The sequence below is a fragment of the Pristiophorus japonicus genome, chromosome 8 (assembly GCF_044704955.1).
Source record: "Pristiophorus japonicus isolate sPriJap1 chromosome 8, sPriJap1.hap1, whole genome shotgun sequence".
Taxonomy (NCBI): Eukaryota; Metazoa; Chordata; class Chondrichthyes; family Pristiophoridae; genus Pristiophorus; species Pristiophorus japonicus.
Genome location: NC_091984.1, coordinates 157,542,557 through 157,567,455, shown reverse-complemented (window position 1 = coordinate 157,567,455; position 24,899 = coordinate 157,542,557). Strand labels below are relative to the sequence as shown.

Here is a 24,899-nt window from a genome sequence, read left to right as displayed (position 1 = left end):
TATCTATATCACAGGGAGACATGTATCTATATCACAGGGAGACGTGTATCTATATCACAGGGAGATGTGTATCTATATCACAGGGAGACGTGTATCTATATCACAGCGAGACGTGTATCTATATCACAGGGAGACGTGTATCTATATCACAGGGAGACATGTATCTATATCACAGGGAGACGTGTATCTATATCACAGGGAGAAGTGTATCTATATCACAGGGAGATGTGTATCTATATCACAGTGAGACATGTATCTATATCACAGGGAGATGTGTATCTATATCACAGGGAGACGTGTATCTATATCACAAGGAGATATGTATCAATATCACAGGGAGACGAGTATCTATATCACAGGGAGATATGTATTATATTACAGAGTAAGAAGTAACTATAACACAGAGACGTGTATCTATATCACAGAGAGACATGTATCTATATCACAGGGAGATGTGTATCTATATCACAGGGAGATGTTTATCTATATCACAGGGAGACATGTATCGATATTACAGGGAGACGGGTAGCTATATCACAGGGAGACATATATCTATATCACAGGGAGACGTGTGTCTATATCACAGGGAGACATATATCTATGTAACAGGGAGACATGTTTCTATACCACAAGGAGAGGAGTAGCTATATCACAGGGAGACGTGTATCTATATGACAGGGAGATGTGTATCGATATTACAGGGAGACAGGTAGCTATATCACAGGGAGACATGTATCTATATTACAGAGTAAGAAGTAACTATATCACAGGGAGACGTGTATCTATATCACAGGGAGACGTGTATCTATATCACAGGGAGACGTGTATCTATATCACAGGGAGACGTATATCTATATCACAGTGAGACGTGTATCTATATCACAGGGAGACATGTATCTATATCACAGGGAGTGTATCTTTATCACATGGAGACATGTATCTATATCACAGGGAGACATGTATCTATATTACAGAGTAAGAAGTAACTATATCACAGGGAGACGTGTATCTATATCACAGGGAGACGTGTATCTATATCACAGGGAGACGTATATCTATATCACAGTGAGACGTGTATCTATATCACAGGGAGACGTGTCGCTATATCACAGGGAGACGTGCAGCTATATCACAGGGAGAAGTGTATCTATATCACAGGGAGACGTGTATCTATATCACAGGGAGACGTATATCTATATCACAGTGAGACGTGTATCTATATCACAGGGAGACGTGCAGCTATATCACAGGGAGACGTGCAGCTATATCACAGGGAGACGTGCAGCTATATCACAGGGAGATCTGTATCTAAATCACAGGAAGGCGTTTAACTGTATCACAGGGAGACGTGTATCTATATCACAGGGAGACGTGTATCTATATCACAGGGAGACGTGTATCTATATCACAGGGAGACGTGTATCTATATCACTGGGAGACATATCTATATCACAGGGAGGCGTATATCTATATCACAGAGAGTGTATCTATTTCACAGGGTGACATGTATCTATTTGACATGGAGACATATAGATACACGTCTCCCTGTGATATAGATTCACGTCTCCCTGTGATATAGATACACGTCTCCCTGTGAAATAGATACATCACAGGGAGGCGGGTATCTATATCACAGGGAGGCATGTAGCTATATCACAGAGAGACATATATTTATATCACAGGGAGAGGTGTATCTATATCACAGGGAGACCTGTATCTATATCACAGGGAGGCATATATCTATATCACAGGAAGATATGTATCTACATCACAGAGAGTGTATCTATATCACAGGGAGACATGTATCTATATCACAGGGAGACGTGTATCTATATCACACAGAGTGTATCTATACCACAGCAAGACATGTATCTGTATCACAGGGAGCTGCGAATCTATATCACAGGTAATGTATCTATATCACAGGGAGAGCATCTATATCACAGGGTGTGTTTCTGTATCACAGGGAGATATTTATCTATATCAGATGGACAGTTTATTAATATCACAGGGAGACGTGTATCTATATCACAGGGAGACGTATATCTATATCACAGGGAAACGTGTATCTATAAGACAGGGAGACATGTATCTATATCACAGGGAGTGTATCTATATCACATGGAGACATGTATCTATATCACAGGGAGACGTGTATCTACATCACAGGGAGACGTGTATCTACATCACAGGGAGACATGCATCTATATCACACAGAGTGTATCTATATCACAGCAAGACATGTATCTGTATCACAGGGAGCCGCGTGTCTGTATCACAGGGAGTGTATCTATATCTCAGGGAGACCTGTATCTATATTGCCAGGAGACATGTATTTATATCACAGGGAGAGGTGTATCTATATCACAGAGAGAGGTGTATCTATATCACAGGGAGATGTGTATCTATATCACAGGAAGACATGTACCTATATCACAGGGAGAAGTTTATCTATATCACAGGGAGAAGTGTATCTATATCACAGGGAGACGTGTAGCTATATCACAGGGAGACGTGCAGCTATATCACAGGGAGACGTGTATCTATATCACAGGGAGACGTGTATCTATATCACAGGGAGACGTGTATCTATATCACAGGGAGACGTGTATCTATATCACAGGGAGACGTATATCTATATCACAGTGAGACGTGTATCTATATCACAGGGAGACGTGTAGCTATATCACAGGGAGACGTGCAGCTATATCACAGGGAGATGTGTATCTAAATCACAGGAAGGCGTTTAACTGTATCACAGGGAGACGTGTATCTATATCACAGGGAGACGTGTATCTATATCACAGGGAGACGTGTATCTATATCACAGGGAGACGTGTATCTATATTGCAGGAAGACATGTAGCTATTTCACAGGGAGACATGTATCTATATAACAGGGAGACGTGTATCTATATCACAGGGAGCCGTGTATCTATATCACAGGGAGACGTGTATCTATATCACAGGGAGATGTGTATCTATATCACAGGGAGATTTCTATCTATATCACAGGGAGACGTGTATCTATATCACAGGGAGATGTGTATCTATATCACAGGGAGACTTCTATCTCTATCACAGGGAGACGTGTATCTATATCACAGGGAGACTTCTATCTCTATCACAGGGAGACGTGTATCTATATCACAGGGACACGTGTGTCTTTATCACAAGGGGACGTGTATCGATATCGGAGGGAGACGTGTATCTATATCTCGGAGACGTTTATCTAGATTACAGGAGACGTTTATCTATAACACAATGAGACATGTATCTATATCACAGGGAGACGTTTTTATATATCACGGGGAGACGTTTATCGATAACATATCGAGACGTGTTTCTATATCACAGGTATTGTATGTATATCACAGGGAGATGTTTTTCTCTCTCTCATAGGGAGATGTTTATCCATATCACAGGGAGACGTGAATCTGTATCACAGGGAGACATGTACCAATTTCACAGGGAGATGTGTCTCTATATCACAGTGAGACATTTATATATAACACATCGAGACGTTTATCTGTAACACAGGTATTGTATCTCGATCACAAGGAGAAGTGTATCTATATCACAGGGAGACGTGTATCTATATCACAGACAGGCGTGTAGCTGTATCACAGGGAGAGGTTTATCTATATCACAGCGAGAGGTTTATCTATATCACAGGGAGATGTGTATCTATATCACAGGGAGACGTTTATATATATCACAGGGAGACATGCATCTATATCACACAGAGTGTATCTATATCACACAGAGTGTATCTATATCACACAGAGTGTATCTATATCACAGCAAGACATGTATCTGTATCACAGGGAGCCGCGTGTCTGTATCACAGGGAGTGTATCTATATCTCAGGGAGACCTGTATCTATATTGCCAGGAGACATGTATTTATATCACAGGGAGAGGTGTATCTATATCACAGAGAGAGGTGTATCTATATCACAGGGAGATGTGTATCTATATCACAGGAAGACATGTACCTATATCACAGGGAGAAGTTTATCTATATCACAGGGAGAAGTGTATCTATATCACAGGGAGACGTGTAGCTATATCACAGGGAGACGTGCAGCTATATCACAGGGAGACGTGTATCTATATCACAGGGAGACGTGTATCTATATCACAGGGAGACGTGTATCTATATCACAGGGAGACGTGTATCTATATCACAGGGAGACGTATATCTATATCACAGTGAGACGTGTATCTATATCACAGGGAGACGTGTAGCTATATCACAGGGAGCCGTGCAGCTATATCACAGGGAGACATGCAGCTATATCACAGGGAGATGTGTATCTAAATCACAGGAAGGCGTTTAACTGTATCACAGGGAGACGTGTATCTATATCACAGGGAGACGTGTATCTATATCACAGGGAGACGTGTATCTATATCACAGGGAGACGTGTATCTATATCACTGGGAGACATATCTATATCACAGTGAGACGTGTATCTATATCACAGGGAGACGTGTATCTATATTACAGGAAGACATGTAGCTATTTCACAGGGAGACATGTATCTATATAACAGGGAGACGTGTATCTATATCACAGGGAGCCGTGTATCTATATCACAGGGAGACGTGTATCTATATCACAGGGAGATGTGTATCTATATCACAGGGAGACTTCTATCTATATCACAGGGAGACGTGTATCTATATCACAGGGAGATGTGTATCTATATCACAGGGAGACTTCTATCTCTATCACAGGGAGACGTGTATCTATATCACAGGGAGACTTCTATCTCTATCACAGGGAGACGTGTATCTATATCACAGGGACACGTGTGTCTTTATCACAAGGGGACGTGTATCGATATCGGAGGGAGACGTGTATCTATATCTCGGAGACGTTTATCTAGATTACAGGAGACGTTTATCTATAACACAATGAGACATGTATCTATATCACAGGGAGACGTTTTTATATATCACGGGGAGACGTTTATCGATAACATATCGAGACGTGTTTCTATATCACAGGTATTGTATGTATATCACAGGGAGATGTTTTTCTCTCTCTCATAGGGAGATGTTTATCCATATCACAGGGAGACGTGAATCTGTATCACAGGGAGACATGTACCAATTTCACAGGGAGATGTGTCTCTATATCACAGTGAGACATTTATATATAACACATCGAGACGTTTATCTGTAACACAGGTATTGTATCTCGATCACAAGGAGAAGTGTATCTATATCACAGGGAGACGTGTATCTATATCACAGGCAGGCGTGTAGCTGTATCACAGGGAGAGGTTTATCTATATCACAGCGAGAGGTTTATCTATATCACAGGGAGATGTGTATCTATATCACAGGGAGACATGTATCTATATCACAGGGAGATGTGTATCTATATCACAGGGAGACGTGTATCTATATCACAGCGAGAGGTTTATCTATATCACAGGGAGATGTGTATCTATATCACAGGGAGACGTGTATCTATATCACAGGGAGATGTGTATCTATATCACAGGGAGATGTTTATCAATATCACAGGGAGATGTGTATCTATATCACAGGGAGAAGTGTATCTATATCACAGGGAGATGTGTATCTATATCACAGGGAGACGTGTATCTATATCACAGGGAGAGGTTTATCTATATCACAGGGAGATGTGTATCTATATCACAGGGAGACATGTATCGATATTACAGGGAGACATGTATCGATATTACAGGGAGACGGGTAGCTATATTACAGAGTGACGTGTAACTATAATCACAGGGCGACTTGTATCTATATCACAGCGAGATGTGCATCTATATAACAGGGAGACATGTTTCTATACCACAAGGAGAGGAGTAGCTATATCAAAGGGAGACATGTATCTATATCACAGGGAGATATGTATTATATTACAGAGTAAGAAGTAACTATAACACAGGGAGACGTGTATCTATATCACAGGGACACGTGTATCTATATCACAGGGAGACTTCTATCTCTATCACAGGGAGACGTGTATCTATATCACAGGGACACGTGTGTCTTTATCACAAGGGGACGTGTATCGATATCGGAGGGAGACGTGTATCTATATCTCGGAGACGTTTATCTAGATTACAGGAGACGTTTATCTATATTACAGGAGACGTTTATCTATAACACAATGAGACATGTATCTATATCACAGGGAGACGTTTTTATATATCACGGGGAGACGTTTATCGATAACATATCGAGACGTGTTTCTATATCACAGGTATTGTATGTATATCACAGGGAGATGTTTTTCTCTCTCTCATAGGGAGATGTTTATCCATATCACAGGGAGACGTGAATCTGTATCACAGGGAGACATGTACCAATTTCACAGGGAGATGTGTCTCTATATCACAGTGAGACATTTATATATAACACATCGAGACGTTTATCTGTAACACAGGTATTGTATCTCGATCACAAGGAGACATGTATCTATATCACAGGGAGACGTGTATCTATATCACAGGCAGGCGTGTATCTATATCACAGGGAGATGTGTATCTATATCACAGGGAGATGTTTATCTATATCACAGGGAGATGTGTATCTATATCACAGGGAGATGTGTATCTATATCACAGGGAGATGTTTATCTATATCACAGGGAGATGTGTATCTATATCACAGGGAGACGTTTATCTATATCACAGGGAGATGTTTATCTATATCACAGGGAGATGTTTATCTATATCACAGGGAGACGTGTATCTATATCATAGGGAGACGTGTATCTATATGACAGGGAGATGTTTATCTATATCACAGGGAGACGTGTATCTATATCACAGGGAGATGTGTATCTATATCACAGGGAGATGTGTAACTATATCACAGGGAGACGTGTATCTATATCACATGGAGATGTGTATCTATATCACAGGGAGATGTGTATCTATATCACAGGGAGACGTGTATCTATATCACAGGGAGATGTATATCTATATCACAGGGAGACGTGTATCTATATCACAGGGAGACGTGTATCTATATCACAGGGAGATGCGTATCTATATCACAGGGAGACGTGTATCTATATCACAGGGAGACGTGTATCTATATCACAGGGAGATGTGTATCTATATCACAGGGAGACGTGTATCTATATCACAGGGAGACATGTATCTATATCACAGGGAGACGTGTATCTATATCACAGGGAGACATGTATCTATATCACAGGGAGACATGTATCTATATCACAGGGAGACATGTATCTATATCACAGGGAGACGTGTATCTATATCACAGGGAGACGTATATCTACATCACAGGGAGATGTGTATCTATATCACAGGGAGACGTGTATCTATATCATAGGGAGACGTGTATCTATATCACAGGGAGATGTTTATCTATATCACAGGGAGACGTGTATCTATATCACAGGGAGATGTGTATCTATATCACAGGGAGATGTGTATCTATATCACAGGGAGACATGTATCTGTATCACAGGGAGATGTGTATCTATATCACAGGGAGAAGTGTATCTATATCACAGGGAGACGTGTATCTATATCACAGGGAGATGTGTATCTATATCACAGGGAGACATGTATCTGTATCACAGGGAGATGTGTATCTATATCACAGGGAGATGAGTATCTATATCACAGGGAGACGTGTATCTATATCACATGGAGACATGTATCTATATCACAGGGAGATGTTGATCTATATCACAGGGAGACGTGTATCTATATCACAGGGAGATATGTATTATATTACAGAGTAAGAAGTAACTATAACACAGGGAGACGTGTATCGATATAACAGGGAGATGTGTATCGATATTACAGGGAGGCAGGTAGCTATATCACAGGGAGACATGTATCTATATTACAGAGTAAGAAGTAACTATATCACAGGGAGACATATATCTATATCACAGGGAGACGTGTATCTATATCACAGGGAGATGTGTATCTATATCACAGGGAGACATGTATCTGTATCACAGGGAGATGTGTATCTATATCACAGGGAGATGAGTATCTATATCACAGGGAGACGTGTATCTATATCACATGGAGACATGTATCTATATCACAGGGAGATGTTTATCTATATCACAGGGAGACGTGTATCTATATCACAGGGAGATGTGTATCTATATCACAGGGAGACGTGTATCTATATCACAGGGAGACATGTATCTATATCACAGGGAGACGTGTATCTATATCACAGGGAGACATGTATCTATATCACAGGGAGACATGTATCTATATCACAGGGAGACGTGTATCTATATCACAGGGAGACGTATATCTACATCACAGGGAGATGTGTATCTATATCACAGGGAGACGTGTATCTATATCATAGGGAGACGTGTATCTATATCACAGGGAGATGTTTATCTATATCACAGGGAGACGTGTATCTATATCACAGGGAGATGTGTATCTATATCACAGGGAGACATGTATCTGTATCACAGGGAGATGTGTATCTATATCACAGGGAGAAGTGTATCTATATCACAGGGAGACGTGTATCTATATCACAGGGAGACGTGTATCTATATCACAGGGAGATGTGTATCTATATCACAGGGAGATGTGTATCTATATCACATGGAGACGTGTATCTATATCACAGGGAGATGTGTATCTATATCACAGGGAGACATGTATCTGTATCACAGGGAGATGTGCATCTATATCACAGGGAGATGAGTATCTATATCACAGGGAGACGTGTATCTATATCACATGGAGACATGTATCTATATCACAGGGAGATGTTGATCTATATCACAGGGAGACGTGTATCTATATCACAGGGAGATATGTATTATATTACAGAGTAAGAAGTAACTATAACACAGGGAGACGTGTATCTATATAACAGGGAGATGTGTATCGATATTACAGGGAGGCAGGTAGCTATATCACAGGGAGACATGTATCTATATTACAGAGTAAGAAGTAACTATATCACAGGGAGACATGTATCTATATCACAGGGAGACGTGTGTCTATAGCACAGGGAGATATGTATTATATTACAGAGTAAGAAGTAACTTTTACACAGGGAGACGTGTATCTACAGCATAGGGAGATGTATATCGATATTACAGGGAGGCGGGTAGCTATATCACAGGGAGACATGCATCTATATTACAGAGTAAGAAGTAACTATATCACAGGGAGATGTGTATCTATATCACAGGGAGACGTGTATCTATATCACTGGGAGACGTGTATCTAAATCACAGGAAGGCTTTTAACTGTATCACAGGGAGACATGTATCTCTATCACAGGGGGACGTTTATCTATATTACAGGGAGACGTGTATCTATATCACAGTGAGACATGTATCTATATCACAGGGAGACGTGTATCTATATCACAGGGAGATGTGTATCTATATCACGGGGAGACGTGTATCGATATCACAAGGAGATATGTATCTATATCACAGGGAGACATGTATCTATATCACAGGGAGACGTGTATCTATATCACAGGGAGACGTATATCTACATCACAGGGAGATGTGTATCTATATCACAGGGAGACGTGTATCTATATCATAGGGAGACGTGTATCTATATCACAGGGAGATGTTTATCTATATCACAGGGAGACGTGTATCTATATCACAGGGAGATGTGTATCTATATCACAGGGAGATGTGTATCTATATCACAGGGAGACATGTATCTGTATCACAGGGAGATGTGTATCTATATCACAGGGAGAAGTGTATCTATATCACAGGGAGACGTGTATCTATATCACAGGGAGATGTGTATCTATATCACAGGGAGACATGTATCTGTATCACAGGGAGATGTGTATCTATATCACAGGGAGATGAGTATCTATATCACAGGGAGACGTGTATCTATATCACATGGAGACATGTATCTATATCACAGGGAGATGTTGATCTATATCACAGGGAGACGTGTATCTATATCACAGGGAGATATGTATTATATTACAGAGTAAGAAGTAACTATAACACAGGGAGACGTGTATCGATATAACAGGGAGATGTGTATCGATATTACAGGGAGGCAGGTAGCTATATCACAGGGAGACATGTATCTATATTACAGAGTAAGAAGTAACTATATCACAGGGAGACATGTATCTATATCACAGGGAGACGTGTATCTATATCACAGGGAGATGTGTATCTATATCACAGGGAGACATGTATCTGTATCACAGGGAGATGTGTATCTATATCACAGGGAGATGAGTATCTATATCACAGGGAGACGTGTATCTATATCACATGGAGACATGTATCTATATCACAGGGAGATGTTTATCTATATCACAGGGAGACGTGTATCTATATCACAGGGAGATGTGTATCTATATCACAGGGAGACATGTATCTGTATCACAGGGAGATGTGTATCTATATCACAGGGAGAAGTGTATCTATATCACAGGGAGACGTGTATCTATATCACAGGGAGATGTATATCTATATCACAGGGAGACGTGTATCTATATCACAGGGAGACGTGTATCTATATCACAGGGAGACGTGTATCTATATCACAGGGAGATGTGTATCTATATCACAGGGAGACGTGTATCTATATCACAGGGAGACATGTATCTATATCACAGGGAGACGTGTATCTATATCACAGGGAGACATGTATCTATATCACAGGGAGACATGTATCTATATCACAGGGAGACGTGTATCTATATCACAGGGAGACGTATATCTACATCACAGGGAGATGTGTATCTATATCACAGGGAGACGTGTATCTATATCATAGGGAGACGTGTATCTATATCACAGGGAGATGTTTATCTATATCACAGGGAGACGTGTATCTATATCACAGGGAGATGTGTATCTATATCACAGGGAGACATGTATCTGTATCACAGGGAGATGTGTATCTATATCACAGGGAGAAGTGTATCTATATCACAGGGAGACGTGTATCTATATCACAGGGAGACGTGTATCTATATCACAGGGAGATGTGTATCTATATCACAGGGAGATGTGTATCTATATCACATGGAGACGTGTATCTATATCACAGGGAGATGTGTATCTATATCACAGGGAGACATGTATCTGTATCACAGGGAGATGTGCATCTATATCACAGGGAGATGAGTATCTATATCACAGGGAGACGTGTATCTATATCACATGGAGACATGTATCTATATCACAGGGAGATGTTGATCTATATCACAGGGAGACGTGTATCTATATCACAGGGAGATATGTATTATATTACAGAGTAAGAAGTAACTATAACACAGGGAGACGTGTATCTATATAACAGGGAGATGTGTATCGATATTACAGGGAGGCAGGTAGCTATATCACAGGGAGACATGTATCTATATTACAGAGTAAGAAGTAACTATATCACAGGGAGACATGTATCTATATCACAGGGAGACGTGTGTCTATAGCACAGGGAGATATGTATTATATTACAGAGTAAGAAGTAACTTTTACACAGGGAGACGTGTATCTACAGCATAGGGAGATGTATATCGATATTACAGGGAGGCGGGTAGCTATATCACAGGGAGACATGCATCTATATTACAGAGTAAGAAGTAACTATATCACAGGGAGATGTGTATCTATATCACAGGGAGACGTGTATCTATATCACTGGGAGACGTGTATCTAAATCACAGGAAGGCTTTTAACTGTATCACAGGGAGACATGTATCTCTATCACAGGGGGACGTTTATCTATATTACAGGGAGACGTGTATCTATATCACAGTGAGACATGTATCTATATCACAGGGAGACGTGTATCTATATCACAGGGAGATGTGTATCTATATCACGGGGAGACGTGTATCGATATCACAAGGAGATATGTATCAATATCACAGGGAGACGAATATCTATATCACAGGGAGATATGTATTATATTACAGAGTAAGAAGTAACTATAACACAGAGACGTGTATCTATATCACAGAGAGACATGTATCGATATTACAGGGAGACATGTATCGATATTACAGGGAGACGGGTAGCTATATCACAGGGAGACATATATCTTTCTCACAGGGAGACGTGTGTCTATATCACAGGGAGACATGTCTCTATATCACAGGGAGATGTGTATCTATATCACAGGGTGACGTGTATCTATATCACAGGGAGACGTGTATCTATATCACAGGGAGATATGTATTATATTACAGAGTAAGAAGTAACTATATCACAGGGAGACGTGTATCTATATCACAGGGAGACGTGTATCTATATCACAGGGAGACTTCTATCTCTATCACAGGGAGACGTGTATCTATATCACAGGGAGACATGTATCTATATCACAGGGAGACGTGTATCTATATCACAGGGAGACTTCTATCTCTATCACAGGGAGACGTGTATCTATATCACAGGGACACGTGTATCTATATCACAGGGAGACGTGCAGCTATATCACAGGGAGACGGGTAGCTATATCACAGGGAGACATATATCTTTTTCACAGGGAGACGTGTGTCTATATCACAGGGAGACATGTATCTATATCACAGGGAGATGTGTATCTATATCACAGGGTGACGTGTATCTATATCACAGGGAGACGTGTATCTATATCACAGGGAGATATGTATTATATTACAGAGTAAGAAGTAACTATAACACAGGGAGACGTGTATCGATATTACAGGGAGACAGGTAGCTATATCACAGGGCGACATGTATCTATATTACAGAGTAAGAAGTAACTATATCACAGGGAGACGTGTATCTATATCACAGGGAGACGTGTATCTATATCACAGGGAGACATGTATCTATATCACAGGGAGACGTGTATCTATATCACAGGGAGATGTGTATCTATATCACAGGGAGACGTGTATCTATATCACAGGGAGACGTGTATCTATATCACAGGGAGACGTGTATCTATATCACAGGGAGACTTCTATCTCTATCACAGGGAGACGTGTATCTATATCACAGGGAGACATGTATCTATATCACAGGGAGATGTGTATCTATATCACAGGGAGATGTTTATCTATATCACAGGGAGACATGTATCGATATTACAGGGAGACGGGTAGCTATATCACAGGGAGACATATATCTATATCACAGGGAGACGTGTGTCTATATCACAGGGAGACATATATCTATGTAACAGGGAGACATGTTTCTATACCACAAGGAGAGGAGTAGCTATATCACAGGGAGACATGTATCTATATCACAGGGAGATATGTATTATATTACAGAGTAAGAAGTAACTATAACACAGGGAGACGTGTATCTATATGACAGGGAGATGTTTATCTATATCACAGGGAGATGTGTATCTATATCACGGGGAGACGTGTATCTATATCACAAGGAGATATGTATCAATATCACAGGGAGACGAGTATCTATATCACAGGGAGATATGTATTATATTACAGAGTAAGAAGTAACTATAACACAGAGACGTGTATCTATATCACAGAGAGACATGTATCTATATCACAGGGAGATGTGTATCTATATCACAGGGAGATGTTTATCTATATCACAGGGAGACATGTATCGATATTACAGGGAGACGGGTAGCTATATCACAGGGAGACATATATCTATATCACAGGGAGACGTGTGTCTATATCACAGGGAGACATATATCTATGTAACAGGGAGACATGTTTCTATACCACAAGGAGAGGAGTAGCTATATCACAGGGAGACATGTATCTATATCACAGGGAGATATGTATTATATTACAGAGTAAGAAGTAACTATAACACAGGGAGACGTGTATCTATATGACAGGGAGATGTGTATCGATATTACAGGGAGACAGGTAGCTATATCACAGGGAGACATGTATCTATATTACAGAGTAAGAAGTAACTATATCACAGGGAGACGTGTATCTATATCACAGGGAGACGTGTATCTATATCACAGGGAGACGTGTATCTATATCACAGGGAGACGTATATCTATATCACTGTGAGACGTGTATCTATATCACAGGGAGACATGTATCTATATCACAGGGAGTGTATCTTTATCACATGGAGACATGTATCTATATCACAGGGAGATATGTATCTATATTACAGAGTAAGAAGTAACTATATCACAGGGAGACGTGTATCTATATCACAGGGAGACGTGTATCTATATCACAGGGAGACGTATATCTATATCACAGTGAGACGTGTATCTATATCACAGGGAGACGTGTAGCTATATCACAGGGAGACGTGCAGCTATATCACAGGGAGAAGTGTATCTATATCACAGGGAGACGTGTATCTATATCACAGGGAGACGTATATCTATATCACAGTGAGACGTGTATCTATATCACAGGGAGACGTGCAGCTATATCACAGGGAGACGTGCAGCTATATCACAGGGAGACGTGCAGCTATATCACAGGGAGATCTGTATCTAAATCACAGGAAGGCGTTTAACTGTATCACAGGGAGACGTGTATCTATAATCACAGGGAGACGTGTATCTATATCACAGGGAGACGTGTATCTATATCACAGGGAGACGTGTATCTATATCACTGGGAGACATATCTATATCACAGGGAGGCGTATATCTATATCACAGAGAGTGTATCTATTTCACAGGGTGACATGTATCTATTTGACATGGAGACATATAGATACACGTCTCCCTGTGATATAGATTCACGTCTCCCTGTGATATAGATACACGTCTCCCTGTGAAATAGATACATCACAGGGAGGCGGGTATCTATATCACAGGGAGGCATGTAGCTATATCACAGAGAGACATGTATTTATATCACAGGGAGAGGTGTATCTATATCACAGGGAGACCTGTATCTATATCACAGGGAGGCATATATCTATATCACAGGAAGATATGTATCTACATCACAGAGAGTGTATCTATATCACAGGGAGACATGTATCTATATCACAGGGAGACGTGTATCTATATCACACAGAGTGTATCTATACCACAGCAAGACATGTATCTGTATCACAGGGAGCTGCGAATCTATATCACAGGTAATGTATCTATATCACAGGGAGAGCATCTATATCACAGGGTGTGTTTCTGTATCACAGGGAGATATTTATCTATATCAGATGGACAGTTTATTAATATCACAGGGAGACGTGTATCTATATCACAGGGAGACGTATATCTATATCACAGGGAAACGTGTATCTATAAGACAGGGAGACATGTATCTATATCACAGGGAGTGTATCTATATCACATGGAGACATGTATCTATATCACAGGGAGACGTGTATCTATATCACAGGGAGACGTGTATCTACATCACAGGGAGACGTGTATCTACATCACAGGGAGACATGCATCTATATCACACAGAGTGTATCTATATCACACAGAGTGTATCTATATCACAGCAAGACATGTATCTGTATCACAGGGAGCCGCGTGTCTGTATCACAGGGAGTGTATCTATATCACAGGGAGGCATGTAGCTATATCACAGGGAGAGGTGTATCTATATCACAGAGAGAGGTGTATCTATATCACAGGGAGATGTGTATCTATATCACAGGAAGACATGTACCTATATCACAGGGAGAAGTTTATCTATATCACAGGGAGAAGTGTATCTATATCACAGGGAGACGTGTAGCTATATCACAGGGAGACGTGCAGCTATATCACAGGGAGACGTGTATCTATATCACAGGGAGACGTGTATCTATATCACAGGGAGACGTGTATCTATATCACAGGGAGACGTGTATCTATATCACAGGGAGACGTATATCTATATCACAGTGAGACGTGTATCTATATCACAGGGAGACGTGTAGCTATATCACAGGGAGACGTGCAGCTATATCACAGGGAGATGTGCAGCTATATCACAGGGAGATGTGTATCTAAATCACAGGAAGGCGTTTAACTGTATCACAGGGAGACGTGTATCTATATCACAGGGAGACGTGTATCTATATCACAGGGAGACGTGTATCTATATCACAGGGAGCCGTGTATCTATATCACAGGGAGACGTGTATCTATATCACAGGGAGATGTGTATCTATATCACAGGGAGACTTCTATCTATATCACAGGGAGACGTGTATCTATATCACAGGGAGATGTGTATCTATATCACAGGGAGACTTCTATCTCTATCACAGGGAGACGTGTATCTATATCACAGGGAGACTTCTATCTCTATCACAGGGAGACGTGTATCTATATCACAGGGACACGTGTGTCTTTATCACAAGGGGACGTGTATCGATATCGGAGGGAGACGTGTATCTATATCTCGGAGACGTTTATCTAGATTACAGGAGACGTTTATCTATAACACAATGAGACATGTATCTATATCACAGGGAGACGTTTTTATATATCACGGGGAGACGTTTATCGATAACATATCGAGACGTGTTTCTATATCACAGGTATTGTATGTATATCACAGGGAGATGTTTTTCTCTCTCTCATAGGGAGATGTTTATCCATATCACAGGGAGACGTGAATCTGTATCACAGGGAGACATGTACCAATTTCACAGGGAGATGTGTCTCTATATCACAGTGAGACATTTATATATAACACATCGAGACGTTTATCTGTAACACAGGTATTGTATCTCGATCACAAGGAGACGTGTATCTATATCACAGGGAGACGTGTATCTATATCACAGGCAGGCGTGTAGCTGTATCACAGGGAGAGGTTTATCTATATCACAGCGAGAGGTTTATCTATATCACAGGGAGATGTGTATCTATATCACAGGGAGACGTGTATCTATATCACATTGAGATGTGTATTTATATCACAGGGAGATGTGTATCTATATCACAGGGAGATGTTTATCTATATCACAGGGAGATGTGTATCTATATTACAGGGAGACGTGTATCTATATCACAGGGAGATGTGTATCTATATCACAGGGAGATGTGTATCAATATCACAGGGAGATGTGTATCTATATCACAGGGAGAAGTGTATCTATATCACAGGGAGATGTGTATCTATATCACAGGGAGACGTGTATCTATATCACAGGGAGACATGTATCGATATTACAGGGAGACGGGTAGCTATATCACAGGGAGACATGTATCTATATCACAGGGAGACATGTATCTATATCACAGGGAGACATGTATCTATATCACAGGGAGATGTTGATTTATATCACAGGGAGACGTGTATCTATATCACAGGGAGACATGTATCTATATCACAGGGAGACGTGTATCTATATCACAGGGAGACGTGTATCTATATCACAGGGAGACGTGTATCAACATCACAGGGAGACGTGTGTCTATATCACAGGGAGACGTGTATCTATATCACAGGGAGACGTGTATCTATATCACAGGGAGACGTGTATCTATCTCACAGGGAGATGTGTATCTATATCACATGGAGACATGTATCGATATCACAGGGGGACGTGTATCTATATCACAGGGAGATGAGTATCTATATCACAGGGAGACGTGTATCTATATCACATGGAGACATGTATCTATATCACAGGGAGATGTTGATCTATATCACAGGGAGACGTGTATCTATATCACAGGGAGATATGTATTATATTACAGGGAGGCAGGTAGCTATATCACAGGGAGACATGTATCTATATTACAGAGTAAGAAGTAACTATATCACAGGGAGACATGTATCTATATCACAGGGAGACGTGTGTCTATAGCACAGGGAGATATGTATTATATTACAGAGTAAGAAGTAACTTTTACACAGGGAGACGTGTATCTACAGCATAGGGAGATGTATATCGATATTACAGGGAGGCGGGTAGCTATATCACAGGGAGACATGCATCTATATTACAGAGTAAGAAGTAACTATATCACAGGGAGATGTGTATCTATATCACAGGGAGACGTGTATCTATATCACTGGGAGACGTGTATCTAAATCACAGGAAGGCTTTTAACTGTATCACAGGGAGACATGTATCTCTATCACAGGGGGACGTTTATCTATATTACAGGGAGACGTGTATCTATATCACAGTGAGACATGTATCTATATCGCAGGGAGATGTGTATCTATATCACAGGGAGATGTGTATCTATATCACGGGGAGACGTGTATCGATATCACAAGGAGATATGATCAATATCACAGGGAGACGAGTATCTATATCACAGGGAGATATGTATTATATTACAGAGTAAGAAGTAACTATAACACAGAGACGTGTATCTATATCACAGAGAGACATGTATCGATATTACAGGGAGACATGTATCGATATTACAGGGAGACGGGTAGCTATATCACAGGGAGACATATATCTTTCTCACAGGGAGACGTGTGTCTATATCACAGGGAGACATGTATCTATATCACAGGGAGATGTGTATCTATATCACAGGGTGACGTGTATCTATATCACAGGGAGACGTGTATCTATATCACAGGGAGATATGTATTATATTACAGAGTAAGAAGTAACTATAACACAGGGAGACGTGTATCTATATGACAGGGAGATGTGTATCGATATTACAGGGAGACAGGTAGCTATATCACAGGGAGACATGTATCTATATTACAGAGTAAGAAGTAACTATATCACAGGGAGACGTGTATCTATATCACAGGGAGACATGTATCTATATCACAGGGAGACGTATATCTATATCACAGTGAGACGTGTATCTATATCACAGGGAGACGTGTATCTATATCACAGGGAGACGTGTATCTATATCACAGGGAGACGTGTATCTATATCACAGGGAGACTTCTATCTCTATCACAGGGAGACGTGTATCTATATCACAGGGAGACATGTATCTATATCACAGGGAGACGTGTATCTATATCACAGGGAGACGTGTATCTCTATCACAGGGAGACGTGTATCTATATCACAGGGAGACGTGCAGCTATATCACAGGGAGACGGGTAGCTATATCACAGGGAGACATATATCTTTTTCACAGGGAGACGTGTGTCTATATCACAGGGAGACATGTATCTATATCACAGGGAGATGTGTATCTATATCACAGGGTGACGTGTATCTATATCACAGGGAGACGTGTGTCTATATCACAGGGAGATGTATATCTATATCACAGTGAGACGTGTATCTATATCACAGGGAGATGTGTATCTAAATCACAGTAAGGCGTTTAACTGTATCACAGGGAGACGTGTATCTATATCACAGGGAGACGTGTATCTATATCACAGGGAGACGTGTATCTATATCACAGGGAGACGTGTATCTATATCACTTGGAGACATATCTATATCACAGTGAGACGTGTATCTATATCACAGGGAGACGTGTATCTATATTACAGGGAGGCAGGTAGCTATATCACAGGGAGACATGTATCTATATTACAGAGTAAGAAGTAACTATATCACAGGGAGACATGTATCTATATCACAGGGAGACGTGTGTCTATAGCACAGGGAGATATGTATTATATTACAGAGTACGAAGTAACTTTTACACAGGGAGACGTGTATCTACAGCATAGGGAGATGTATATCGATATTACAGGGAGGCGGGTAGCTATATCACAGGGAGACATGCATCTATATTACAGAGTAAGAAGTAACTATATCACAGGGAGATGTGTATCTATATCACAGGGAGACGTGTATCTATATCACTGGGAGACGTGTATCTAAATCACAGGAAGGCTTTTAACTGTATCACAGGGAGACATGTATCTCTATCACAGGGGGACGTTTATCTATATTACAGGGAGACGTGTATCTATATCACAGTGAGACATGTATCTATATCACAGGGAGACGTGTATCTATATCACAGGGAGATGTGTATCTATATCACGGGGAGACGTGTATCGATATCACAAGGAGATATGTATCAATATCACAGGGAGACGAGTATCTATATCACAGGGAGATATGTATCTTTCTCACAGGGAGACGTGTGTCTATATCACAGGGAGACATGTATCTATATCACAGGGAGATGTGTATCTATATCACAGGGTGACGTGTATCTATATCACAGGGAGACGTGTATCTATATCACAGGGAGATATGTATTATATTACAGAGTAAGAAGTAACTATAACACAGGGAGACGTGTATCTATATGACAGGGAGATGTGTATCGATATTACAGGGAGACAGGTAGCTATATCACAGGGAGACATGTATCTATATTACAGAGTAAGAAGTAACTATATCACAGGGAGACGTGTATCTATATGACAGGGAGACGTGTATCTGTATCACAGGGACACGTGTATCTATATCACAGGGAGACGTGCAGCTATATCACAGGGAGACGGGTAGCTATATCACAGGGAGACATATATCTTTTTCACAGGGAGACGTGTGTCTATATCACAGGGAGACATGTATCTATATCACAGGGAGATGTGTATCTATATCACAGGGTGACGTGTATCTATATCACAGGGAGACGTGTATCTATATCACAGGGAGATATGTATTATATTACAGAGTAAGAAGTAACTATAACACAGGGAGATGTGTATCTATATGACAGGGAGATGTGTATCGATATTACAGGGAGACAGGTAGCTATATCACAGGGCGACATGTATCTATATTACAGAGTAAGAAGTAACTATATCACAGGGAGACGTGTATCTATATCACAGGGAGACGTGTATCTATATCACAGGGAGACGTATATCTATATCACAGGGAGACGTGTAGCTATATCACAGGGAGACGTGCAGCTATATCACAGGGAGACGTGTATCTATATCACAGGGAGACGTGTATCTATATCACAGGGAGACGTATATCTATATCACAGTGAGACGTGTATCTATATCACAGGGAGACGTGCAGCTATATCACAGGGAGACGTGCAGCTATATCACTGGGAGACATATCTATATCACAGTGAGACGTGTATCTATATCACAGGGAGACGTGTATCTATATTACAGGAAGACATGTAGCTATTTCACAGGGAGACGTGTATCTATATCACAGGGAGCCGTGTATCTATATCACAGGGAGACGTGTATCTATATCACAGGGAGATGTGTATCTATATCACAGGGAGCATTCTATCTATATCACAGGGAGACGTGTATCTATATCACAGGGAGACGTGTATCTATATCACAGGGAGACGTGTATCTATATCACAGGGAGACTTCTATCTCTATCACAGGGAGACGTGTATCTATATCACAGGGACACGTGTATCTATATCACAGGGAGACTTCTATCTCTATCACAGGGAGACGTGTATCTATATCACAGGGACACGTGTGTCTTTATCACAAGGGGACGTGTATCGATATCGGAGGGAGACGTGTATCTATATCTCGGAGACGTTTATCTAGATTACAGGAGACGTTTATCTATAATACAGCTGACGTTTATCTATAACACAATGGGACATGTATCTATATCACAGGGAGACGTTTTTATATATCACGGGGAGACGTTTATCGATAACATATCGAGACGTGTTTCTATATCACAGGTATTGTATGTATATCACAGGGAGATGTTTTTCTCTCTCTCATAGGGAGATGTTTATCCATATCACAGGGAGACGTGAATCTGTATCACAGGGAGACATGTACCAATTTCACAGGGAGATGTGTCTCTATATCACAGTGAGACATTTATATATAACACATCGAGACGTTTATCTGTAACACAGGTATTGTATCTCGATCACAAGGAGACATGTATCTATATCACAGGGAGACGTGTATCTATATCACAGGCAGGCGTGTAACTGTATCACAGGGAGAGGTTTATCTATATCACAGCGAGAGGTTTATCTATATCACAGGGAGACGTGTATCTATATCACAGGGAGACATATATCTATATCACAGGGAGATGTGTATCTATATCACAGGGAGACGTGTATCTATATCACAGGGAGACGTGTATCTATATCACAGGGAGACATGTCTCGATATTACAGGGAGACATGTATCGATATTACAGGGAGACGGGTAGCTATATCACAGGGAGACATATATCTATATCACAGTGAGACGTGTATCTATATCACAGGGAGACGTGTATCGAAATTAAAGGAAGAAATGTATCTATTTCACAGAGTTGTTTAGCTATATCATTGGGAGATGTTTATCGATATTACAGAGTGACGTGTATCGAAATCACAGGTAGAGCTGTATCTATATCACAGGGAGACGTGTATCTATATCACAGGGAGACGTGTATCTGTATCACAGGGAGGAGTGTATCCATATATCAAGGAGGCGTGTATCTATATCACAGGAAGGCGCGTATCTATATCACAGGGAGATGTTTATCTATATCACAGGGAGACGTGTATCTATATCACAGGGAGACGTGTATCTATATCACAGGGAGATGTTTATCTATATCACAGGGGGACGTGCATCTATATCACAGGGGGACGTGTATCTATATCACAGGGAGACATATATCTATATCACAGGGAGATGTGCATCTATATCACAGGGAGACGTGTATCTATATCACAGGGAGATGTGTATCTATATCACAGGGACACATATACCTATATTAAAGAGTGTTGTGTAGCTATATCATGGGGAGACGTATATCTATATCACAGGGAGACGAGTATCTATATCACAGGGAGACGTGTATCTATATCACAGGGACACATATACCTATATTAAAGAGTGTTGTGTAGCTATATCATGGGGAGACGTGTATCTATATCACAGGGAGACGTGTATCTATATCACAGGGAGATGTGTATCTATATCACAGGGAGACGTGTATCTATATCACAGGGAGACGTGTATCTATATCACAGGGAGACGTGTATCTATATCACAGGGAGACGTGTATCTATATCACAGGGAGACGTGTATCTAAATCACAGGAAGGCTTTTAACTGTATCACAGGGAGACGTGTATCTATATCACAGGGAGACGTGTATCTATATCACAGGGAGACGTGTATCTATATCACAGGGAGATGTGTATCTATATCACAGGGAGACGTGTATCTATATCACAGGGAGACGTGTATCTATATCACAGTGAGACGTGTATTATATTACAGAGTAAGAAGTAACTATAACACAGACGTGTATCTATATCACAGAGAGACATGTATCTATATCACAGGGAGACGTGTATCTATATCACAGGGAGACATGTATTGATATTACAGGGAGACGGGTAGCTATATCACAGGGAGACATATATCTATATCACAGGGAGACTTGTATCTATATCACAGGGAGACGTGTATCTATATCACAGGGAGACATATATCTATATCACAGGGAGATGTGTATCTATATCACAGGGAGACGTGTATCTATATCACAGGGAGACGTGTATCTATATCACAGGGAGACATGTCTCGATATTACAGGGAGACATGTATCGATATTACAGGGAGACGGGTAGCTATATCACAGGGAGACATATATCTATATCACAGTGAGACGTGTATCTATATCACAGGGAGACGTGTATCTATATCACAGGGAGACGTGTATCTATATCACAGGGAGATGAGTATCTATATCACAGGGAGATGAGTATCTATATCACAGGGAGATGTGTATCTATATCGCAGGGAGATGTATATCTATATCACAGGGAGATGTGTATCTATATCACAGGGAGACGTGTATCTATATCACAGGGAGACGTGTATCTATATCAAAGGGAGATGTGTATCTATATCACAGGGAGACGTGTATCTATATCACAGGGAGATGAGTATCTATATCACAGGGAGACGAGTATCTATATCACAGGGAGACGTGTATTTATATCACAGGGAGATGTGTATCTATATCACAGGGAGACATATATCTATATCACAGGGAGACGTGTATCGATATCACAGGGACACATATACCTATATTAAAGAGTGTTGTGTATCTATATCACAGGGAGATGTGTATCTATATCACAGGGAGACGTGTATCTATATCACAGGGAGACGTGTATCTATATCACAGTGAGACGTGTATTATATTACAGAGTAAGAAGTAACTATAACACAGACGTGTATCTATATCACAGAGAGACATGTATCTATATCACAGGGAGACGTGTATCTATATCACAGGGAGACATGTATTGATATTACAGGGAGACGGGTAGCTATATCACAGGGAGACATATATCTATATCACAGGGAGACTTGTATCTATATCACAGGGAGACGTGTATCTATATCACAGGGAGACATATATCTATATCACAGGGAGATGTGTATCTATATCACAGGGAGACGTGTATCTATATCACAGGGAGACGTGTATCTATATCACAGGGAGACATGTCTCGATATTACAGGGAGACATGTATCGATATTACAGGGAGACGGGTAGCTATATCACAGGGAGACATATATCTATATCACAGTGAGACGTGTATCTATATCACAGGGAGACGTGTACCTATATCACAGGGAGACGTGTATCTATATCACAGGGAGATGAGTATCTATATCACAGGGAGATGAGTATCTATATCACAGGGAGATGTGTATCTATATCGCAGGGAGATGTATATCTATATCACAGGGAGATGTGTATCTATATCACAGGGAGACGTGTATCTATATCACAGGGAGACGTGTATCTATATCAAAGGGAGATGTGTATCTATATCACAGGGAGACGTGTATCTATATCACAGGGAGATGAGTATCTATATCACAGGGAGACGAGTATCTATATCACAGGGAGACGTGTATTTATATCACAGGGAGATGTGTATCTATATCACAGGGAGACATATATCTATATCACAGGGAGACGTGTATCGATATCACAGGGACACATATACCTATATTAAAGAGTGTTGTGTATCTATATCACAGGGAGATGTGTATCTATATCACAGGGAGACGTGTATCTATATCACAGGG

General features: G+C 40.6%; 1 protein-coding gene across 1 annotated transcript in view; it reads right to left on the bottom strand.

The window, feature by feature from the left end:
- LOC139269202 (tenascin-R-like) overlaps positions 1-24,899 on the bottom strand; it is a 465,249-nt gene that overhangs the window by 146,094 nt on the left and 294,256 nt on the right. The window lies entirely within an intron of this gene.